A 25,486-nucleotide genomic window follows, 5' to 3' on the forward strand; every position below is an offset into this window, starting at 1 on the left:
TGCGAGGAACCCCAACGCTCCGGCTTGTGGCTGGCACCTCTCCGGCCGAATCTGCCTCCACACTCTCCTTCCTCCCTCGTCGGCCTCGGAGGTGTCCAAAGGATTTGGGGGTCGAGGCCGTGGGCTTGCCAACTTCTTCGGGTTGAGAAAGAGGGCTGTCTCTTGGTCCAAGCGTCCTGCTTCCATTGTGGGCTGCGTGAGAGCACGTGGTGAGGGCCAAAAAAGGAGGGAGGTCAGCCTCCAGCCAGGCCAGATCTTAGTTCTCTGGCAAGGAGGGGGGATGTGCACACTCAGGGGAGAAAGGGGTACAGCTACCTGGTTCAGAGACAATAGGTTTGAAATGTTAGGGTGGAACCCTAGGCCTAGCAGGTCAAAAGGGGTCTCTCAGCCCCCTCGCTCTCCCTGGGTTTATACACACATGCACAGAGCTCATAGGGATTCTCTTCTCAGCCTCTCTCTCTCTCTCTCTCTCTCTCTCTCTCTCTCTCTCTCTCTCTCTCTCTCTCTCTCTCTCTCTCTCTCTCTCTCTCTCTCTCTCTCTTTTTAAAGACCTCAAACTCTGTTGTAAATTGGGCAACTTTTGAAAGTCCCATTCAGAAGGGAGCACAGAATTGTCTTCATTCCTAGAAAAATCCGTTTTTGTAGGTGGCAAGAGGGAACTATTACCTTCTTTGCTTCTTTGCAGGCTTCTCCCTCTATAAAGTTTTCTCACTGAGGTGGCAAAAATGCAAAGCTTTCCCTTTTAAACTCCCCTGCGCCCCATTCTGACTTTAGGGCTCCAGGTCTAAGGAATCTTGGGACACTGATATCACTACCTGGTAAGCCTGGTGAATTCACTGGCCCTAACCCTACTGTCATCATGACCCCACGATCTCCAAAGAGAAAACTAAAATGATCATCAGCCAGCTGAACTTTCCCTGTGTTGCTCCTTCCTTCACCAACAACTTGCTTCATTCTTTCTGAACTCCTTCCATCTCTTTTCACTCTTTCACCAGCTTTTTCACTTTTTCACCATCTTCAAGGTTCCATTCCTTAGGCTCCTTTCCTTTATCCTTTCCTACATTCAGTCTCAGGGAAATGTGAAACAATCATTTAAGCTTTTTGCCTGTTCTATCCTCTGTCTTATCTTCCTGCCTCTGACTTTTTTTCTAAGATGAAGAAGCAAACTCTGTCTTGCTCTTCTTCCTACTGCTTCTCCTTCATTGCTGATCTCTTGGTGATTTTTCCTATGGTGTTAGCCTTGGGTTACCACTCATATGAATCCTTCTTTTCTGCCTGAAGTCCATTTCATATTTAGTTCTATGTGTATGTTTTTTTTAAAATATATATCAAGTTAAACAAACAAAAATACTATCTACTTCTTCAAAGTTTCTGTGACTTGAGGCCCAACTTTCCAAAACTTTATCTCATCTTTGACTCTTCCTGGTCTTAGCTTCATTTGTTAGATGTGCCATTGCCTTGGCTCTAGATTGCTACCGCTCTCCTATTTGTGGCACAGTTTTTTCAGAGTCAGTCCAGCCTTTGGAGTTTCTAATTTTCTTTTTCACTTTGATTGTCACCTTTCCTACTTATCCTTCTTGGGGCTTCTCCTTTTGCTCACAGATCAGATCCCTGTTTTCCCTTTCTCAGGGTATGTTATTTTTCCCTCACTTCTTTGTTTCTTTTTCAGGTTCCCTGAGATCTACCCAAAGGGGCCTTAATTTTCCTACACCAGACTCAATTGTTTTTACTTACTCTAATTGAAACACCCTCTCTACCTCCCACAGGCTTTCTGCTAACAGACTGTTATTTTATTCCTTCCCAAAAATCTTCTGCTTAGAAAATTAAAATAAGGTACGTGTATTATCTACATAACCCACACAGAATAGAACATGGACACACTCTTAAGTACTAAGCTACTGTTCTGTTGTTACCATACACTTACAATAATTTTTTATTACATTTTGTGCATGTATATTGTGAAATTAAATTTAGTCTATAAGCTTCTAGAGGGCAGGGTACAGTTTCTTAACCTATGTAGATTCCTGCTCTGCCCATAGTTAAGATTTCTCTTCCATAAAATCCTCCTTCACTTTCTGTTTTTCTCTCCCCCATCCTTTCCATCTCTCTTTTTTCTTTCTACTTCTGTTCCTCTTACTGGCATTTCATTCCCTTTCTGCTTCCCATTTCTTTCTTTCTTTTTCTTTCCTGCTTTTCTTTCTCTCTGATTGACTCTCTTCTTTCTATTCTTCATCTTCCTTCTCCTCCTCCACCTCTTTATTTTTTCTTCTTGATTTTTTGACTTATTTCATTCCCTTTCTTTCTTTCTATTCTTCATCTTCCTTCTCCTCCTCCACCTCTTTATTTTTTCTTCTTGATTTTTTGACTTATTTCATTCCCTTTCTGCTTCCCATTTCTTTCTTTTTCTTTCCTGCTTTTCTCTCTCTCTGACTGACTCTTCTTTCTATTCTTTATCTTCCTTCTCCTCCTCTACCTCCTTATTTTTTCTTCTCGATTTTTGACTACTTTTTTCCTTGCTCCTCTCCCTCCTTTGACCACTCCTCTCTTCTTTGCTGCTTTTCCTTCTCCCCCTTTTTTCTTTCACTACATGTCCCTTCTCTCCTTTTTTCCTCTCACGATTTATTTTTCTTTTTGTCAGGTCCCATCTATTTCTCACCACTTGCCCTTCTTCTTTCTTCATCTCTCTTCTTACTTTGTTCCCAGCCCCCTTCTACTTTGTCCTTTCCCCCCTCCTTAAACTTTTCGCTGTCTGGGCATCTCCTGCCTTACACTTCAGCTGTTCTTTCTTTCTTTTTGCCCACCTTCTCCCTCTCTCCTTCAATTGAACGTTTGCCTTCCTCGCTCTGTGTCGTGCTGTTTGTCTACTTTATCGCAGTCTTTCTTTTGCCCGGTCCCCCTTTCTTTTTAATCCCCCCCCACACTCTGTCCCGCTCCACTTGGACCTGCGTCGTCTTGGTCTTTGTCACCTATTCACTCTCTAATTTTCTCCCTGTCGCCTCACTTAGTGTTTTCTCGCTCCTTCCCTTATTCTCCCCTCCAGTCTCTCGCCGCCGCTCTCTCTGCCCTGCTCGCTCTCTCCGGCTGGCTCCCTTCCCTCTGCCTCCCTCAGTCTCTCTTTCTCTCCCTCCCTCTTTTCTTTCTCCCTCTTTCCCTCCCTCCCTCCTTCCCTCCCTCCTTGCCTGCCTGCCTGCCTGCCTCGCTCGCTCCCTCCCTCTCTGCCTCTTGTCTCATCTTGCCTGTGTTGTCTGGGAGGGGAGCCCTGCCTCCTCTCCCTCTCTCAGATCAATGCCCTGGCCACTCACTTTCTGATGTTGCACGACGGGAAATGCTTTGAATACTTACGACATGGCCGCTCACATTGATTGCCAAGATTGACAGCACTAACCATCGCCTTCACTTGTTTCAGGGGGAAAAGCCCTTAGTAACCCCGCTCCGCGCCCACCTCCCGGCACCCCGCTCTCAAACTTCTGCCAGCCAGTGAGCCCCGCTCCCGGCCCGGACACCCCCAGCAGACTCGAGTTAACGGGCTGGGCTGGCTGTGGCGCGGGGGGAGGGTTGTTTGCCCCCACCCCCACCTCGGGCGTGTGCCTAATTGACTTAGCATCGATCCCCCCTTTCCTTTTTTTTTTTCTTTTTATTTTTTATTTGTATCTTTCCCCTTTTCTTTAATGCCATTTACTTCCGAGGCGCAGCGCACAAGGAGCCCTCCGGTGCGGTACCATCCTGGAGCCCGCCCAGGTAACCGGGACGGAGCGAGCGAACGAGCGAGCTAGCGAGGGAGGAAGAGCGAGAGAGACAGAGAGAGCGCGGCCTCTTTGTGCGCTCGCTACCTGTTGGGGCGCTGGAGGGGGATGGGGTACGGGGAGCCCAGGCCGAGCCGGGCCTCGGAGCGCCCCTCTCCGCGAGCGAGCGGCTCCGGCCGCCCGCCTCCCCACTCTCGTCTCTCCCAGCCTCCCCTGAGGCTCGGGGTTTAGTTTCCCGGGCCCGGAGGTGGGATGAATAGGAAGCGATGGCAGCCGGGTCAGGGAGAGAGGTTGAGCCTAGGAGCTGCCGGCAGGCTTCCCTCCGGTTCAGTTCAGTCTCGGGACTTTGGCGGCGCGGGCTGCTGTGGGGGGTAGGGGGAGGGAGCGCGGCGGGGCCGGGCCGGCGCGGAACCCGGACTTGGGGCAGGGGAAGGCGGGCGGGCAAGCGGGTCCCGGGCTCCTCCGGCTCCCTGCCGCACGGCCCCGGAGGCTGCCGCATCTCCCTCCCTAAGAGTTGTGCCCTATTTCGGAGGTGGTGACAGATCCGTGTGGCGGGCTTCTGTCTTTCTCATTCTGCTTCTCTCTTCCCCCTTCCCCCCCCCCCCCCCCCAAGATCCGCGGCTGCGAGAAAACTCATGGTCTAGCTGTAGATAACTGTGCTTAAGAAACTAAGGAGAAGGGGCAGGGACAGAAGGAAGACCGAGCAACCTTTGAAAACAGAAAGCAATTATCGCCATCCCAAGTATCCGTCTGGAAATCTGTCCTTTCTTTCCGGCTACCTTAACCCTCCTTCGCGTCCTCTGCCCACAAACATTTGTTTATATCCGTACGAAATAGCTCAATCCAAATGATATGGAAAAGAGGTCAGGTGGCTGTGCGGATGGGTTTTTAAGTCTGCCAGAAGTTTGAGGTAGGTGATTTCACCAGAGTTTGCGTTAAGTGTATCATCGAGGAAGATTCTGTAGCTCTGTGTGTAGTTCCGTGTGTGTTTGTGTGTGTGGGGGGGTATCTATCGAAATATCTGTCTATACATGCGTGTGTACTCTGTATTCAGACTGGACCACTGGGTGGCAATGCCTCATTTTCCCACCAGAGGGCAGAGTCCCGGGGCTTTGTCAGCGCCGAGCCTTCTTATCTCTCTGCAGGCAGAGGTTTGGAGAAAGTTAGACTACGAAACTTTTCACTAACACCACATCCCGGTCCGTGATATTAAACAGAAACAACCACTACAACCAAACTAAAACCGAGCTGCAACAAGGCAGACCAAGCGACCCACCCCCGGGGAGCCCTAGCCATCCACACCAGCCCAAGGGGGAGGGAAGGCTGTTTTAATTGAAGGTTTGGCCGACTGACGGCTGCAGAGCCTTTCTGGGCTGTCTTAGTTGTAGCCGGAGGTCACGCAAATCGACCTTAAAAGAATGCATAAGCCGTAAATTAAGAGAAACCCTTACCCGGGGGCTGATCCGAAAGTAAGTAGACAATACCCAAACGTGGACAAATCGGACTTTGCCGGTGAGCTGTGAATGAACTCCCCTCCTCCTCACCTCCCCGCAGACTAAATGCAAAATAAGTTTCCTAACCATTTTGTTTTCCTTCAAAGTTTGGAGCTATTCTCCTCATCCGTGCATGGGTTCAGTTTTCTGAAGTCATTAGCGTTTGCCGGGTAGGAAGGGGCTGGGCTTCTCTGCTTCTTATCACTCTACTTCCTCACCTCCTCCCTCCCCCCCCCCCCACGTCCTCCCCCGGCCCTGTTTTTGGTTTGTAAACTTGGGATGCTATCTGTGGTTATTATAAAAAGTACGAAGGGGCATAGCTTTCTTTCCCGTTCAGCTGTAGCCAGGCTTGCCCTGAGTTTATGGAAAACCCGGATCGGTAGAAAACGTGTGCCTCCCCCACTGCCCCTCACCTTCCTCATGGTCCTAGTCACCTTAGCTGCCCGGACACCTTTGCGACCTGTGTCTCGCCTGCTTCGACTCTTCTCAGCTTTCGTTCCCCTCCGCCTCCTCCTGCCCCCCGCCCAAATTTCTGCTATTTCATTCATGATCTCCCTCCTCCCCCCCTCCGCCCTGGAATAAACAAACCGAACCCTAAACAGTCGCAGAATTGATGCAATTCTTCTAACTCCTTCCAGGACATCTGGCTGCTGATGTTATAGAAGGGGGCAGCTCTACAGTGGCTGACTCTGGCTGTGTATGTATGGTGGTGTCAGGGAAGGGGATCCGGACCGACACGCTGTCGTAAGGGTTGGGGCATTTCCTTACCACCCCCGGCTCCTCTTCTATTTCCCTGAGGGTCACTAAGGCCGGTGGCTCAGTTGCCCGTGGCTTCTGCAGCGTAGCACGCGTTAGCCAGGGCTGCTCCTGGTGCTCCAGGGCCGAGTTAAATTGTGTAGGGCCTCCCGGCCCTGACTCTGGGGTAGCTCCGCTCCTCGGGGGCTGAATACTCTGCGTTCCCGGAGATTTGCTTTCCCTCCCTTTTCTGGGACTGGCCAGAGATGGGAAATGGCTCGTGAAAAGGCTGTTGATGTTGTGTCTGGGCGCCGGGGAACAGCGGCCTGGGTGCACGAGGTGGAGGGAGGGAGGAGGAAGGGTGCCGTAGAGGCCGCATGAGCTGTGCTCAGTCAGATCTCTCCCGAGCTGTCTGGTCAAGTTTTTGTTTGTGAGTGTGTGTGTGTGTGTGTGTGTGTGTGTGTGTGTGTGTGTGTGTGTGTGGTGTGCGCGCGCGCGTGTGTTTCGAAAAATTAACATGTTTGGAACAGATAAGAGGAATTTGTTTCCGGCTTTTTTGCTTCTTTGAGCATGGATTCATGTGCAACCTTTTATTTTGTCAGAATTGTGCGAAGTTGCCGGCGGGCTGTGTTTGAGGAGGAGGAGAATTGCCCCGAGGCCTGAAAAGGGCTAGCTTGAGATTCTGTCCCCTGGACTTCTTTTCCGTCAGGGCTACTTTCTTCCTCCAGTGTGAGCCTCGGGCAGTGCCCTGCCGCCGGCTGTGCTCCCCGCGGCGCGGCGGCCGGTGTTGGGCCCGCAGAGTTGTCAGGCTCCAATCAGTTTCCTAGTAAACTGTGCACTCCCAGTCATTCCCGGCGGCTGTGGCCGTGCCCTCCGAGCTCCAGGGCCCAGGGTACTACCCAGCTCGCGCTGCTTCTGCCGGCGTTGCTCACTGTTTCCTTGTGGGCTTTGGGCTTAGGCTGAGGGGGTGTGGACCTCTCTCCCCCCCTCCCTAACACCTTCCTTCTTTCGGGTGTCTCAGTTTGCTTTATCATCCGCTCATTATAAATAGTAACCATACCTAGCATTTCATTCTAGTACCAAGAAGGGGAAAGAAAAAAAAAAAACAACAACACACAGACACACACACACCACCACCCACTACCTAGTCTATTTATAGGAGGTGGATTTTAGGGGAAAATAATGAGGTCAGCGACTGGGGCTGCAGAGTGCACGGAGAGAGAGGGCCACCTGGCAAGCACGGCTCCTGTGCCCGTCTCCCGGCCTGGCTCGGCCGGGTCCGGCCCGGTTCTCCAGGCCCCTGCCCCTGCCCACAACTTTGTTTCCTCCGGCCACATTCTTGCGCCGAGTGCGCCAGGCTGTGGGGGAAAGCAATCCCCGGCCGGGCGGGCGGGCGGGCGGGCTGGCCCGCGCGGGCGAAGCTGATCCCGCGATGGCATTTTGTTTTGAACAGTTGCTGGGGCTGACTATTCCTCATAAGGTAAGGTGTCCGTGGGCTGTCCAGGACCCAAATGCCACGTATATAATTAGCTTGCGCACTCAGCACATATTTCCTTGCGCCCCCCGGGTTAGAGCTGCAGGGACTTCGGCTCGGCCCCTTCGGTCCGGTCCGGTTCGGGCTTGCCGAGCCTGACACGCTGAGCGCAGGGAAGGGGAGCTCTAGACAGGGGAGACAGCAGCTGGGCCAGGGTTGCCTGCCCGCTTCCATCCTTTCCTCCCTCCCCCACCTACTCTCCTCACCCCCGGGCCGGGAAGAGCCCTGGGGAGGACAAGATTAACTTACAGCCGGGTGGGCAGCGGACCTCGGCCCCGTGCAGTCTAAAAGACGGAAGAGAAGGGAAAAGAAATAAAAAGCGAAACAGCCAGTCAGGAAGGAGGTCTCCTTCCTCCCGGCCCGGGCCGGTCCCGGAGAGGGGGCTGCCAGTATCTAAAGCCCTGGGACTCCCACGCAGGCGGGCGGGCGGGCTAGCGGGCGGGCGGCTTGGAAGGGGATAGGTAGCCGGAGGGAATGGGAAGCAGTGGGGGAGGGCCTGATTTCCAGGTCCCGGAGTTAGGTGGTGTTCTCTCCCGGCCCTTTTCCCTTCCTAGTGAATCCCCTCCACGCCTTTCTGACTGGGCTGGAGAGGCAAGCCGGCACGAGCTAAACGCGGCGAGCATCCCAGGAGATGCGCCCGGAGCGGGCGGGCCCCTGTCCTAGTAAATCTCGGTGCCCTGATTGCAGCATCAAGTTTCCCCCTCGAGGCCGAGCGGGCGCGGCCGGTGTGGGGCCAGGGGGAGGGGAGAGGAGAAAGGCTGATAGAGCTCTGGACTAGCTCTGCTCTCGAGATCTGCCTCGAACCTCTTCTCTCCCTCCTCCCATTGTCCTCTTCCCCCCCCCCCCCCCGTTCCTTAACCTAACCCCCCACCCCCACCCCCAGCCTCCTTGGCACAGGGGGAACAGCAGCTGCTTGTCCCCATTGTCCCTACCCAGCTTGGTGGCCCTGGCTCACTCCAGGCCCATGTCCCCGCCCCCTTCAGTTTCCAGCGCGAGGTGTCTGACCTAGGAGTAGTTTTCGGTAGCCGTGACCGTGACCTTTGGCGGGTCACTCACGGCAGGCACCTTGGAAAGGAGGAAGACACTTTAGCTCGCCCTCTACCTCCGCGCTTGAGTCCTCCTAAGTAGCTAGGCCACACTTCCCGTAATGGGAGTTACAGCGATTTCTTTAGTGTTTGTTCGCGTGCCTCTCTCCCCTTTCCGCTGCGCCATTCTCTCTCCCCACCTCCCCATTTGAAAAGGGAAATCATAAGATTTCTTTTCCTCTGTAGGCATCCGGAGTGCGGGAGCGAGTGGTCCATCTCTCTGGTGCTAAGGAATATTGATATTAAAATAAAAGAGTAGTTTACTATGTTTATGGATCAAGGAACATCACTCTCCTTTTATTTTTGTCTTGCAGTTAACAGTAAAGAAAAGTTTTGTTTGTTTGTTTGTTTTTTGGGTTTTTTTTTTTTTACTAGTGGTCTAAGCTGACTTGGTGAAGATACATACATATATGTGGTATCTATGATCTTGTGACAGTCTTCCTGAGCATAAGTGAGAACACAGGCATTAGGCTTTTTAAGGTCTAATAAATTAGTAGAGAAGATCTCAGGTGGTTTTTGGCTCAATGTAAAAAAACAAAAAAAACAAACCAAAAAAAAAACAAAACTCCAAGGCATATGTGCCAGGAGTTAGGATGCAGTTTATGACTAAAGGCAGTGACCAGAAATGCAGACATCAAATGCCAGGTCCTTAATCCCTTAAGCAAACTGACATCCTTTCTTGCCTATTTCTCACTCTTAGTAACACCTCCCATCCCCCTTCTCCCCATATTCTTTCAGACACAATGGTACACCCGGGTCTTAAAGATACTGCTCTGCTCAACAGAGGACAAGGGAAGGCTTTATATATGTGCATGTACATATGATATAATTTGCTGGGTTTTTTAATATAGCAAAATTTGCTGGGATTTTGTGGGAGTGAGTGAGGATGGGGGATGACATGATTCTATCATTGTACATTGTATAGTCACTCTTTGATATTTATATTATAAAACATTAATTTCTGGTAAAACCCCAGAAATTTAAAAAAGAAATATCAGATGCCAAAACCTTTTAACTGAAACTACAATAAATTATATAGTTGGGAGGGAACATAGCTTACTTACTATATATTTTTTCATTAGTTTCAAAAACTGACAGATTTTTTTTTTCCCTCAGAAAAGTGAGATACTTTGGAAGCATACTTATTGTTACTAGCATGTAGGACTTAAAATGGTTTCAAGTGTTATTTCTTTAAAATATAAATAATGAATACTTGTGACAGGGTTGTGGTTTTATGGCATTTTCTAGTTTGACCTCTTTTAGGAACTACTGGAATACTTGGTATTGATGAAAATGCTATATCTATCTCTCTTATATTCAAGGAGTCAGTGAAGTTTTAAATAATTCTCTTTCAATTAGTACAATAGGTACAGAATAAATGAATCTTCTTTTGAATAAGAATCGGTACACACTGGCTTTTGCCATCCTCTTTTTATATTGTCTCCACTTTTTAGTTTTTTCAAGCTATTTTTCTTCTTCTGAGTTGAAATACCTCTTCCTGCTAGAGAAAGAATCTGTAGCAGAATTATATTCAGATTTGTTTCAGCCTTTGTAAACTTCACAGGATAGACATTGCATAAAAGCGAGGATGCCTGAAAATTTGGTTTATCAAAGAGCTATATGTTTAAATACAGTATGAAATGCCCATATATCAATTGGCATTTTTGAAGTCAGGTGAAACATTCCATCAGGCTAATGTGTCTGAGAGTACCATATCAGGCACAGACAGGTACTAGAAATGATAGAACACAGATAACCTGAAGTGAGATGATTTACAGATGGGCTGGCTTATCTACTGTCGTGAGGTTATGTGGGTCATATCATTCTATATTAAAATCAATCTTGATGATTTCAAAATCATTAGGCTACATTGGCTAATTGAATATTAAGGTGAACAGATATGATAAGGAATTTTGAGGAAGAATAAAGGCATTAAAAAAAATTTCCCCTGTCTCTTAGAGTAAGAAATGGATCTTTCATTTTTGGGTCTTTATTATTATTATTTTAAGGAGAGTCACCCTTTCTTTCTCTCCCCTCATCTCTCCAAAAGAATAAGAACTTGTTAGGCTTCCTTCTATTACATTCATCACTCCAAGTTGACTGTGAAAATGCTAAATTAAAAACAAACAAACAAACAAAACCACTTTGTCTATGTCTCATCTTGATTCATTTTTTTTTTAAATGAGAAAATAAGTCCCATTAAAAGGAAACACATGTACACACATAGAGCCTACTCCTCAGCCCTTTAGTTTTGGTCTGAAAATCAATTATTTTGATATGCATTTGATCAAGAAACTTCATTCCTTTGACAAGCTTCTTATTATATATTAATTATCCACTTATAGGAGCAGTATACTCATTTTCCCAATTCTGTACAAGAGGGTGAACGACTTAATCTCCTCAAATGTTAACTCCATCTCTTGGAGAATTATTTTGCTTAGATAGATAGGGCAACTCAGTTTAATATTTGCCTTTTGGCTTAAACTAGAAGATGTATTTGGAGCTTTTCAGGTGTTGAGCTTTCGTAGACTATGGTTAGGGCAAAATATCCATGGAATCCTTGTGGGTGGAGGTCAGAAGATAGGATCTCATTTAAATCTGCTATTGACTCTCTCACCTCCAAACTGGGGCTGGTCTGTTATTCCTCCTATCTGTGGTAGTCAAACATAAGGCAACATGAAACCCTCAAACCTCAGAGATACAGTATTGATTCAGTCCTTAACAGCAAATCCTTAATATCATTGCTCAAAATATCCAACTTTACACCAATATTAGCCATTCTTTTTATAGTGACACCATGCTTAGTAAAAAACTTCTAAGCACTGAGGTCAGGTGTTGAGATTGGATTCTAGTTTATTTTTTATGAATCAGATAAAGATTTCTGTGCATGAGACCATATGTGAAGATGAGAGAACAAGAACATTTCCATATCAAAGGCAATATATCTGAGGCTGCATGGTAATTAAAATGCAGTGGTTTGGACTCTGTGCACTAGCACTTAGGCAGAGCGTTGCTGGGACCTTGTGCATCATGCAGGCGGTTGCCTCTTGCATACTTCTCAAAATACACTTATAATTTTGTACAAACATTTATGCCAGTCCACACTTTTCTGTGGATAATTTGTATTTCATCCAAACCATTCAAAGTAGAAGTTATTTTTTGAGCTACCCCCTCATTATGGCTTTTGTGCATCAACTATTTTTATTCTGGTTGTTTGTATTTCCTTTTACCAGAATGATAGCTTGTTTATATTCAGAATCTCTTCTTGTTTCTCTGAGACCCCCTCATATATCACTCACATTTTACTCCTTACTCAAAAAAAAAATGGCATTTGGCTTTGGAAGGGTGGTGGTGGTACAGAATGTAAATTATTTTCTGGGGTTAATTGTCAACATTAGAATCTAATATAAACTAATAAACCATATTAAAAATAAACCAACAGGGTATACTTAGGCATAGTTCCTTTTATTTAACAATAGGAATACATTCCTTAATCCTCATTTCTATGTACATGATTCCCAACACACAGCTTTTAAAAATGCCCAGGCAAGGCCTCCTCAGTGCCCTCTATTGCCTTTTAGCAAAGGAGGGTATACGTATGTGGTCAATTTTTTCATGCTATTTTTGTATTTAAATCCAAACTTGCAAAGCCTTCTTTGCAGAGAAATCCTCATACTAACTGTTCTGGATTTGCTCTCTCCCATCATCTTCTGACAGAGCATAACAGAACATCAGACAAAGTTTGATAGAATAAAACAGACTCAAATGCCTAAGTATAGGGACTATGGGAAAACTGAAGTCTTTTAATATTGGTAATCAAACTTTCATATTCAGTAGTGCCTTTTGGAATCAATACTGGTTTCTGTGTCAGATTTTCATTTGGCAATTGTATTTATTTCTTCATGATGCTTTGTGTTTTATTATTATTATTATTATTATTATTATTTATTATTATACTTTCTTACATTGTCTTCTCTCATAAAATGCTTATGGTATTGGCTGGTATGTTTCTTCCATTCCAAGCTTTATTTCCTGGTGAGTGGTATTCTGTAAAGCCCTGTGAGTTTTGGATGGAAGCACCATGTAAATAAAAACCATCATGTGGTATTATTATAGCTTTTAAAAGGTTTGCATATTTTGGAACCTATTGTTTAAACATGCTAATTTAATACTGAACAGTTTCCAACATTGACCTATCCAATAGAGGCACATACAATACATGGTCAATTCAGTATGTATTACAAAATGGTCAGTCTAGTGTATAGACTAAGGTTCCATTTTCAACTTGGATTTTTTCTCTCATGTTCCATTTATTTCCTCAATTTTTTTTCTCCTTGAAAATTTCAGAAGTATTTTCAAACATTTCCATCCCAAGATTCTCTAGGAATCTTAAGATTCTTAGCATTTCTAAGAAGAAATGTTGATTCCCTGTGGTGGAATTTTAGTTTTCATCTGTACATTGAAAAGCAAGCAAATCAAAATTTGTTAGGAAGGAGACAGAAAGGGTAAAATGTAGATAATTTAAGCTTAAATAATGTATCCCCATTGAGACACATTTTAGTCTTTCTTGCTATTTTGGTTTCAAGTAGGACAGAGGAACAAATAGCAAAGATGGTAGTTGGATTAATAGGAAGACGTACAGAATAATTTAACGTATAGCTTAAAACCAAAAATAAATCCCTGGTCTCTTAGAGGAGAGAAAGGAGAGTATGTTGTGATTTTCAAAACAAAACTTTATTTAGTGTCTGGAAACTGGACTATCCTTCATTATAAGATCCATGAGAGGAATATAATTTAATTTACTGGTACATACTTTTCACTATGTATTATACTAGATTCTGGGAACACCAAAAACAAAAAGAGAAATGGTGCCTGTCCTCAAGGAGCTTATGTGTCCTCTTATTTATATTCTTCACCTTAAGTATCACAGAGTTAGATCTAGGAGTGACTTGAGAGGTTGTCTGGTCCAACTCCTTTATTCAAGAGATATGGGAACTAAGATCTAGGTAAGTAATATGATTTGCTCAAGGTCACACAGAATTCCAGTTTCCAATTGGGGAGTTTTATTTATTTATTTACTACTGCACCACGATATTATTTTGTGGTAGAATGAACAAATGATAGAATTTTTTTGTGTGTGGGGATTCTGTCTTAGCTTTGTAGGGTTGATAGAATTCTGTTTGGGAAAATATAGGCTATAGAACTCTGGGCAAAGAAAGATCCTTAGGGGCAGACCGTAAAGTAGAAGAGAGAAGGGACCAGCTAGCTAATAGGAAAGATCAGAGTCAGCTTCTATGCAATGAGTTTTGTTTTCATTATGTTGCAAGAATTCTGTTCCCATATTTTAACTCTATTGATCACAGACAGACCTCTTGGTTGATGCCCATCTCCCACTTCCTGCCACTTTTGGGAAAAACTATTTCTCCAAAATTAGAAAAAGAAAATGAAAGGAGTTGTACCTTCTTAAATGACAAGGATAGGGCCTAATTCATTAAAAAAAAAAAAAAGGAAAACTGAAGTTTTATCAAAAGAAAAAAGAGTAAATTTGAAGTTATTTTAAATAATGTTGATTGAGAACCTATAATGCTCCAGATTCTTTCCTTTTAGCAACTAGGTTTCTAATGTTTGGGAGGAAATAATATTAGATTTGAAGAGTTCTTGGAAAACTGATACTTGCTAATCCTTTGACCATGGGCAAATTGCTTAACCTCCCTCAGCCTCAGTTTCTATAGCCATAAAATGGCTATAGTAATATTTACAGAACCTATCATAGAGTTATTGTGGTATATCAACTATATATATATATATACATACACATGTATTTATTATATATATATGTATATACATATAATACAATATAATATAAAATTCTGGAAAACATGTAAATGTTAATCATTATTCTTGTTCTATGAATAAACTATTATTTTGCTTTTAGGGAATCCAAGTCACAGTTAAGGGCTTCTAGTAAAATTGTAAAACAACATCTTCCACTAGGAGAGAATAACTTATGCTCTTGCCCAGAAGCAGTTACAAAGGGCTAATTGTCCTCCCTCTTTCAACTTTGTAATATACCCTAGCAGCTTTCTTAGGCTTTTTCTGTAGGATAAGGAACTATGTCCACCTGAATCTGTTTTTGTTTTTTGTGAAAAGGGAAGCCCTTTGTCAACTTGCTGAGGAATAGAAATTAGTATTCTTTGAGAGGCTAAGAGGACAGTATAGGAGTCTAGACTTTAGGAATTTGAAAAAAAATTACAGAATCCCAAGGGCTATAAGGGACTTCAAGATGTCTTTTCAATTCTCTCCTTTCTTAAGGGCTGCTCATATTAACCCATTCGAAACAGATGAGAACCTTTCCTTGTTTTAAAAGCCATCAAAGTAGGAGATTCCATAAACTCCCCTGAAAATCTGACCAGATGACTAGGAACTCTTATTATCAGGAAACTCTTTAAATATTGAACCTGTCAACCCCTTTCTCTTGCTCTGGTCTGAGGAAGCTAGTGGTTTTATATTAAGATCCTAAATTAAGGCATCTTTCTATCTTCTATAGACCAAAGTAATTTTTATTTTTCAAGACTCTCCTCATAATTCTTAATTTCAAAATTTGAATTTGCTTCAGTCCCTCACATGTACATGCTCCATTCATGTTTGGATGGATTTGTGATCTGGTCCACATGAATATCCTTGCCTTTGGTGCAAATCACAATCTATCCATGCTGTTTCAGTCTCAGCTCTTCTTGGCCATGACTCTGTAAATCTTCTGAAGATTAACGGGAACACTTCCCAAAGTCTTCCTTTGCTTCTATTATTATTATTATTATTTAAAAATACCACTGCAGTACTTCAGGCTGTTGATTTAATTTCAATTCAAGATTTTTTTTTTTAAGAATCTAATATGTTCCAGGAACTGAGTTAGATGATCTGGTCTCAGATCCTTTCTAGCTTTGTGACTTTGGACAAATTACTTAACCTCTCCCTGTTTCTATTTCCTCTTCTATAAAATGGGTCTCTCTTCCTGGGTTGGGAGAATAATATGAGATAATATTTGTAAAGTGCTTTGCAAACCTCAAAGAGCTACATGAATATTTTCTATTATTATTCTTAATAATTATTACAGGCTTTGAGGTTGCAAAGACTGAAATGAAATAATCTCTATCCTCCAGTAATTTATATTCTACTGTTCAACTGTTCAACTCCTTTACTACATAAGATTTCTAAATGACATAGGTGATCTCCGCTTAATGAGGAGGATCAAATAATTATTTGGTAACTTTTCTTAAAATATCATAACATCATTATAAAAAGAGATCTAGAGGAAATCTCTCAGTTTGATGGGTGGACCTTCTTTGGAAGATTTGCTACAGGCTATGGACAAAAAGCTTGTAAACATTTCTGGATTGTGACCTGCATTATTTCAGGGAATAGCCATATCACTGAAGTCATCCTTCCAAGTACCTAAATATGAGGCTAAGGAAGTAAAATGTTCAATCTATACAGTATCCCAAAAGTCTTTCTAAGCTAGGAAATCTTAAAATTGCACTGAGACTTTTGAGACACTGTCTCTTTATATCTATCTATCTATCTCTATCTCTGTCCATCCATCCATTCATTTATCTATCCATCCATCCATTTCATCCATTCATCCATCCATTTATCTATCTATCCATCCATCCATCTATCTATCTATCTATCTATCTATCTATCTATCTATCTATCCTATTCCAAAAATAAGGCAAGGAAGACCTCAAATATTTCTTAGTAATTTCTGGTGACCATGAGATTGGAATTTCAATTAATGACTCTAACAGAAGGATGGTTCCAAAACACTTCTACTCCTAGCTTCTCTGACAGTTCTTTGGATAAAGCTCTTCCCTTTTCCCTCTCAGTTTTACAAGGATAGAAGGCTAGAATCATCTACTCGGGATAAGACAAATTAACAGCAGCAATATCTAGGTGTTTAGATTGGCAATTGCTTCCTTCCAAAATATTGGTGCCAAACAAACCTTGGGACCTGGCTTTGGAGTCCTATATGTCCATCTGCTATTGACCTCAGGGTCAGGTATGGGCATATAGGTGCTTTACATCTGTGATACGCCCCCATACATCAGTGTCAATGAATGCATCTGGTACTGTCTCAGGTTTTATTTCGACCACCACTGTGGGCAAATTCTTTAGCCTCTCTGCCTTCCTTCCTCATCTGTAAAATGGGGATAATAATGGTACCCACCTCCTAGGGTCATTTTAAGGATTAAATTTTAAAAATAGCCATAAATTATTTTGTAAGCCTTAATGAGTTATATAAATTCTGGCTAATATTACTGTTATTATTTCCAATTATATGGAGGTTCTCTTCAGTATTTTAAGTAGGATTAAGATTGGTTTAAGGTTTAAGGTTTAAAAAGTAAAAAATGTAAGATGACAGGGAATTTTGTTGCAGCATGTTCCATGTGGGGAATGTGGAGGAATGGGAAATGGATTCAATGCACTTCAATTATGTTTTTTTTTTTTCCTGAGGCAATTGGGATTAAGTGACTTGCCCAGGGTCACACAGCTAGAAAGTGTTAAGTGTCTGAGGCCAGATTTGAATTCAGTCCTCCTGACTTCAGAGCTGGTGCTTTATCCACTGCTAGCTGCTCCTGCACTTTTACAAAAATGTTCAGGAGGAGAAGAAAAATAGCCATGTAGCCTAGTGGATAGAACCTCAAACTTGGAGTTAGTAAAACTTGGGCTTGCAAACTATCCTGTCTCAGATGGCAAGTCTCTTAATCTCACTATATCTCAGTTTCATCATCTGTAAAATGGAATAATAATAGCATCTACCTCGGAGGCTTATTAAGGGATAACATGTGCAAAGCATGTTGTTGACTTATGCTATGTGATGTAAGCTATTGTTATTTCCTCCTCTGCTGAATGCTAGGATTCCACCAGATAATCTTGAAGGTTCCGTCTAGAGCTAATATCCATGTAGCAACATAAAGAGACCACAAAGGCATGAGAATGTTTGGAGAAGAAAACAGGATGGGGAGGGGTCTGAGTTCTGAGTCCAAACACCTTGAAATTGCACATTACAACCCATCGGCTGAGTCTGTGGCTCCAGCCCTTGGAGGAGCTTTGGACGTGGGGCAGGAACATTCTTCTACATCCCTGTCAACATACTGTAGGTCAGATACTGAAATATCCCATCCTTGTTATTTTGTTACTTTAAGAGAAGCAACAGCTGTCTGTCAGTGTATGTGATGTGGTTGCTAGCTAGTAGCTTAACCTCCCCGTTTTTTCTTTCTTCGTTTTGCGGTCAGGGACATCTTGAGCAAATTTGAGTTTGAAAGGCACCAGAAATGAGCAGAAGTTATTATTTTTCTCAAATCTCGTCAAATAACCATAGAAAAAGGGAGCTTATTAATTTATGAACCAAGGCTCAGTGCTGAGATTTGGTAATATCTTGCAAGTCTCACTATAAATCCATTTATTTATTTATTTGGGGGGTGGGGAGGAGTGCCGTTAAGCATAGGCCTGAAGAAAGAACTCTTGTCTGGGAATTTCTCAAGCAGGGTCCTAGCTTTGACTCTGTCAGGGACTTGTTTGATTTTAGGCATGCTACCTTCATGGCTCAGCTTCTCCATTTAAAAAAGTGGTATAATTCATAGCCCCTCTCTTGGTGAGAGGGTTATTGTGAGAATTAATGAGATCATTTGGCAAAGTAGTTTGAGCTACTTGGAAGAAATTCAAGGTAGTATTATTATTGTAATGATACTGCTGCTGCTGCTGAAAAAAAAAAAAAAAAAAACAACACAAAAAACCCCCAAAACAACAAAAAAAATCCTGCCTATCTCTCTTCATGAATAGAACCTTCTTCCTGAAACAACCCCCTTTCTAAGTCATCTGGAATCCCCTAGTTCCTGTTAGTTTTCTGATTCCTTTTCTCAGAGCTCTGTAAGTCCTCCCTTCTGCCTTAGGAGTCTGTTATTGGGTCTCTGGATGCCTGAAAACTTTGAATTTATTGGACAAGGAAATTAAATCTCACTAAGTAAGACTTTCAGAGAATAGTTCCAATGGATGTGATTTTATAGCATAATTCTATTCTGTGGCAACATTTTCTGAATATGAAAAGACATAGTGTAGATAATAGGTCATCCTGGAAGTTAAGAAGATCTGAGTTCAAGTTCTACTTTAACTTAGAATGCATCCCTCAACTTGGTGCTTGAGTGCTCCCCTGCAACTTGTTAATCAGGAAAAGGGATAGAAAGAAATTCTCTTTTATAAGTCAGTCAGTCAAGCGATTGGTAAGTCAACATGTGTTATTCAGGACCTCCTATACATATAGGAAGCATTGCTCTAAATTCTAAGGATACCAGGAAAGATAAATTCAGTCTTGCCCTCAAGGAACTTTCACTCCAATGTGTGAAACAACTTAGAAATAACCAGGGACAAATCAGATGTAGATAGAAGATAATCTCATAAAGGGAATCACTAGCAGCTAGAAGGGAGCAGAAAATAGGGCATGTGAGCTAACTTAAAGGAAGCCAGGGAAACTCAGTCAGTCAAGAAATGTCATAGAATTAAGTGATGAAAAGCTGGAAACAACACGCAAACAACTTTATTTTTATTCTCCAAATTCATTCATTCATTCATTCATTCATTCATTTAGCTGAGGCAATTGGGGTTAAGTAACTAGCCCAGGGTCACACAGCTAGGGAGTGTTAAGAGTCCGAGGTCACATTTGAACTCAGGTCCTCCTGACTTCAGAGTTGGTGCTCCACCCACTGCACCATCTAACTACCCCTCCAAATTTATTTATTTGAAGAAACGGAATAAGCAAAAAAGAAAATCAGAAAAGCAATAGAAGACAAAATGAAACGAAATAAAAGAGAACGTTATGAGGTGCCCGGGAGAATATCAGGAAGGATTCGAAATATATGATTACAAATAATAATTTAAGAAAGTGTGTGTATATATATATATATATATATATATATATATATATATATATATATATATATATATATATATATATACACACACACACACACACACACACACACACACACACATATATATATATATATATAAAAGAAATTCATGAGTTTGTCTTTTTTTTTTTTTTACTTCCTTGTAAAGGTGTACTTCCTGCACACCTTATTTACTTTATTCTTTTTCCCCCTTTCATGTTCCCACCAACCCCAAGGAGGTCAGAGTTAAGAAAGGATATATTTATATATACATATTTAGATATATACATACACACACATACACACAAACATAGACAGATACATATCTCCCTTTCATCCCCCCCACTCCCAAGCAAGTTACAGTTAAGAAAAGATATATTTATGTATACCTATGTAGATACATACATATATACTCATACACACACACACACATACCCCAGAACCCTTCTGACTCATTAAATTCTGCTCCATAACTTGGCTTACTATTACTTAGCCTCCCCAACTAGGGGGGGACCTTGTCTTCTTCCCTGACTCTTTGCTTCCCCCTCCATCCATCCCTCCTCTCTTATTTCTTTATGGATTTTGGAGGGTACTATTCCCTTCATGGTATATACATAGTGTTTCCTATGTTTCCTTCCACTCCCAATGTGAGTAGGTTTTCAGAACTATGAGCCCTCCTCCCCCCTCTATTGCCTCTGTCTATTCTTCCTGTGTGCCTCATTTGTGTAACATGATTACTATTTTTTCCTTTCCTCTGCCAATCTTTCTTTTGATGCAGACAACTTAGTACAAATAAACCACACATACGGGAAAAATAATCAACATGGGGAAGGCCCCAAGAATTAAGAGGGATTTGGATAGACTTCGTGTAGAAGGTGGGGTTTTAGCTGGGACTTAAAGGAAGTCAGGGAGGCCAGGAGGCAGAAATAGGAGGAAGAGATTTCTAGGCATGGACAAAAGCCAGAGCTGAGAGATGGTGGGCCTTATTTGAGCAACAGCTAGGAGGCCAGTGTCACTAAAGCAAGAGGTATGTGGGAAAATGGGCATGTCTATCAGTCAAGAAAGCATTTATTAATCACTTACTATGTACTATGCATTGAGGAAACAAAGAAAGGTTATCATAGAGTCCTGTGCTCAAGTAGAGCATGGAGTATATGATGTCCAAATGTATCTGCACACATACAAGATATATATATATATATATGTATATATATGTGTATATATATATATACATACACACACACACATATATATATACATACATATGTATATATATGTTATATAGGAAGGTATTTATAGCAGTAAAATCCTTGTGAGGTTAGGTGTTGTGGTGACTGAGAAATCAGGAAAGGCCTTTTGTAAAAGACAGAATCTGAGTTGAGTTTTGAAAGAAGACCAAGGGCAGGAAATGGAAGGGAGGAAATAAGGGATACAGACAATGAAAAGGCACTAAGTTGGGTTATGTGTGAGGAACAACAAGACCAATGACTCTGGATTATAGAATACATAGAAGAATACATGCAGTGAAGTTAAAGGAAGTCTAGAAAGTCTAACCTGGGCCTAACCTCTTCTCCCTATTCCAGATTTCCTTCCCCTCCCTACCCGGAAAAAAGAGACTAAGCATGGCCATGACCGGGAAAAACTCTTAAGCTACTGCAGGGTCTCTCTCTCCTTCCGGCTTTTTCTATCATTTTCCTCACCAGGTCCTGACTAGCAGGAGCCCTGCTGTGTTGATAATGCCACAAAACACTGATGAAAATTAGAAGGCAATAGAGACTTCAGTATTGAGAAAAGGAGGAAAGGGGAAAAAAAGACAGTATAGGACAATTCTATTAAATAGTTTAAAAAGATCACTAGAGATAATACATATTTTTGGTCCAGAGGACATTTTTCTTTAAAGTTGTAAAATGAGTTCTTTAATAAGAATAAAAGGGAACAAATATTTAAATCTGGAGGCAGTATAATAGTTGGATGTTAAGCTATATTAATATTGGGCCCAGGCATATCTATTAACTAAATTTCAGAGAGCTTTTGAAGGCTGAAATATATAATGCCTTGAGATTTTAATATCTTTCAGTTTCTTAGTTGTCTATTTTTATGACAATAATATTTCCTAAAATAGATGAGCTGTGTATTTGTTTTTATTTTTTTAAAGAATGTTTTACAGATAATTTTCAGACAAAGAAATTAAATCCATTTCTAGTCATGCTCTAAATCACTATAATGATAATGTTGGAGGAGATGTGAGAAAACTAGGACACTACTACATTATTGGTAGAGTTGTGAACTGATCCAATCATTCTAGAGAGCAATTTGGAACTATGCCCAAAGGGCTATCAAATTGTGCAGTATCCAGCAGTGTCTCTACTGAGTCTGAATCACAAAGATAATTAAAAAGGGAAAAGGACCCACATGTGCAAAAATGTTTGCAGCAGCCCTTTTTGTAGTGGCAAAGAACTGGAAACTGAGTGGATGCCCATTAGTTGGAGAATGGCTGAATAAATTATGGTATATGAATGTTATGGAATATTATTGTTCTATAAGAAATGACCAACAGGATGATTTCAGAAAGGCTTGGAGAGAACTGATGCTGAGTGAAGTGAGAAGAACCAAGAGAACATTTACAGCAATTATAAGATTATGTGATGATCAACTGTGATGGACTTGACTCTTTTCAATAATGAAGTGATTGAAGTCAGTTCCAATAGATTTGTGATGGAGAGAGCATCTGCATCCAGAAAGAACTGTGGACACTGAATGTGGATCAAAACACAGTATTTTTATCTTTTTTATTGTTGCTTGCTTGCTTGTTTGTTTTTTTTTTCTTATTTTTTTCCTTCTTGATCTGATTTTTCTTGTGCAGCATGATAAATGTGGAATTATGTATAATAATTGCACATGTTTAACATTTATTGGATTACTTGCTGTCTAGGAGGGAAAGGAGGGAAAGAAGGGAGAAAAATTTGGAACACAAGGTTTTGCAAGGGTGAATGTTGAAAAATATCTTTGTATATATTTTGAAAAATAAAAAAAAAACTTTTATAAAAAGCACGTTTATACTAATAAAAAAGAGAACGCTTTAATTCTAGAGTATCCAAACCTATATACAAAGTTATCTTTACTTCTTCTTTGCATGGGCTGCTTGTCCCACAAATAATTCTGCTCTGCTATTCAATTGAAAGAAAAATATCAGCTTCTCTGAGGACAGTCAGATCCTTATGCTTTTTATTTGAAGAGCTTTGTATCCAGCCAAAGATGTTCAGAGAATATTGCATGATATATGGTATATAACAAATATATGGTATATAATAAAAGCAGATACTTTGTGTATTTGTTTCTGGTATAGTTTCTACTATAGTAGTACAGTAGTATCAGTAGTTTTTTTTTTATTTTCAATAGTTTTTTATTTTTCTAAACATATGCAAAGATACTTTTCAACATTCACCTTTGTAAAACCTTGGGTTTCAAATTTTTCTCCCTCTTTCTTCTTCTCTCCTCCTCAATATAGCAAGAAATCTGATATAGGTTAAATATGTGTATTTCTTCTAAAAATTTCCATATTTGTCATGTTTTGCAAGAAAAATTAAATCAAAAGAGAAAAAAACATGAGAAAGGGTAAAAAACAATCGGGGTGGGATGGGAAGCAATCAAACAAACAACAATAATAAAGGTGAAAATGCTATGCTTTGATCCACGTTCAGTCTCTATAATTTTCTCTCCAGATGCAGATGTCACTTTCTATCACAAATTTATTTGAATTTCCTTGAAACACTTCATTGTTGAAAAGAGTCAAGTCCATCAGAATTGATCATCACATAATATTATTGTTACTGTATACACTGATCTCCTAGTTCTGCTCACTTTACTTAGCATCAGTTCATGTAAGTCCAGGTCATTCATCCTCCACTACTTCACTCATCTTCCTTATGAGCAGACCTGATCACATCTTTCCTCTATTCAAAAACCATCAGTGACTCCCCATGATCAACTCTTTTTTGACTTTTAGTACTTAAGTCTCTTCTTCACTTCTCCATCCTCATTTTCTTCCTTGAATCTTACATGCTTCTTTGTTGAACTTCTCATGTGCAATTAGTCATTGTTTAACATGTCACATGGTTACTTGCATATGTAGCTTATAGGAGATAGCATATCATAATGGAGAAGAGTGTTGCCTATGGAACAGGGAAGACCTGGGTTCACATTTTGCTTCAGATACTAGCTGTGTCTCCTTACTCATCTTACTTGTTTTTTTTCTCAATTGGAAAATGAAGAGAATAGGGCCTCTTTCACAGGAATGTTTCCAGAATAAAATGAGATAATATATGCAAAATCAAGTCAAATAAATAATTATCTATTAAGCACCTACTCTTCTAGGCTCTGTGTTTTGCAACTTATAAACCTTTAAACCTGCATAAATATAAGCTATTTTCAAAAGATTTTATCCTGCTTTCTCTATTGGATTTCAAAGCTCCTAGAGGGCAGGTGTTAAGACTTTTTTTCTTTGTATCTTAGTACCTCCTACAAGGCACATATTATATGTTTTTGGAATCCCTAATTGAATTGAATATGTCTATAATTTGCATGGGCAATATGAATTCTTTATGTGTATAGTTGCACAAAGAATAAATACTTTAGGTGAGTTGGCAAGTTGTTTATATTTGCAAAAACTATTTTCAGCATTTAATTTGGGATTTACTTTTTCTAAGGTAGGAATATGTAAGAGACCTAAATTTGGGGGTCCACTAAAATTGGGCATCCTTAGTTCATATATATGTAGTGGCCATGGAACTGTTGACAATTCACCTTATGTATAATTACAGCCATGTCACAAAAAAGATTTAATTTAAAACCACAGTGAAGTCCTCAGTCCAAAGTTATTTTTGGCTATCCCTAGGCCTTATTCCTAAATAGCTGGGGGAGCCATCCCTGTTTTAGTTGTAAACTTGGAGCTTTCATTTCCCTTAGCTTTACACATGGAACTCTCATTAATGTCACCAGGCTCTAGGCCTATAAAACAGAGAAGAAAATTCCCTCCTTTCTGGTGTCTCTTCAGATTTTTTTCACTTTCCCTTGCTTTACTTCCTCATTTGGGGGCTGTTACTATTTTCCTCTCTCCTCTGTGTAAACTGCTTGGTTTCCTAGGTTTTTTCTTTCCTCCTTTTAATAAAGTAGGACATTTTATGGCTACATCCCTTTTTCTTAAAAAACAATTATGTGACCATGATTTTTAATTTCAGAGCAACTCGAGAGCAAGTTTGAATCTCAGATCACTTTTAATTAAATTTAGTTGAGGTGCAATTTAAATTATTTGGTCACTTTAGATTGTCTCAACTGAGGATTTGTTTAGATTTAATTGTTTGCAGCTATGATTTATTTAATAAATCCCCCATGCTTGAGTGCTTTACACAGTAGGTTTGCAGATGAGGTTTGTTATTAGGGGTAATTGTGAGGAAATTTCTCAGTACTAAGGATCAAGGTAGAGAAAGAAATGAAAGAAGACAAGAGGAGAGAGGGCCTCTAATGGTTTTTCAGTGCATTTTTAATTATTTGCTTATTTGGGGAAGAGGGGTTTGGGGAGATATTTGGAGATAAGTGACTTGCCCAGGATCACATAGCTAATAATCATTAAATGTCTGAGGCTGGATTTGAATTTAGATTCTCCTGACTTCACAACTGGTACTCTTCAGGCACATTTCATGACCAAGGAAACTGAGGCCCAAAGAATAGAAGCGATTAGCTGCTGCTTAACACTGACTAGAGTGTTGGACCTGGAGTCAGGAAGACCTAAGTTCAAATGTGACTTCAGACATCTTGCTAGCTCTCTGACCCTGAGCAAGTAATTTAACCCTGTCTGTCTTAGTTGTCTTCATCTGTAAAATGAGAATAATAGAAGCATTTACCTCACAGGGTTGTTGTTGTAAGGATCAAATGAAGTAATATTTACAATGCACTT

At 41.3% G+C, this 25,486-nt stretch overlaps 1 protein-coding gene across 15 annotated transcripts in view; it reads left to right on the plus strand.

The window, feature by feature from the left end:
- SOX6 (SRY-box transcription factor 6) overlaps positions 1 to 25,486 on the plus strand; it is a 701,644-nt gene that overhangs the window by 62,032 nt on the left and 614,126 nt on the right. For 2 of the 15 annotated variants that reach the window (XM_074275190.1, XM_074275199.1), the window contains exon 1: positions 3,620 to 3,738. The exons of 9 other annotated variants lie outside the window; for them this stretch is intronic. The gene's annotated coding sequence lies outside the window, so the exon portion shown is untranslated. Of the gene's footprint in view, positions 1 to 3,619; positions 3,739 to 4,369; positions 4,654 to 7,410; positions 7,452 to 25,486 lie in introns of those variants that run through there. 4 more of the 15 variants (XM_074275193.1, XM_074275202.1, XM_074275203.1 and 1 more) reach the window with 3 other exon arrangements.

Source organism: Sminthopsis crassicaudata, chromosome 6, assembly GCF_048593235.1.
Source record: "Sminthopsis crassicaudata isolate SCR6 chromosome 6, ASM4859323v1, whole genome shotgun sequence".
In the NCBI taxonomy this organism is placed as follows: Eukaryota; Metazoa; Chordata; class Mammalia; order Dasyuromorphia; family Dasyuridae; genus Sminthopsis; species Sminthopsis crassicaudata.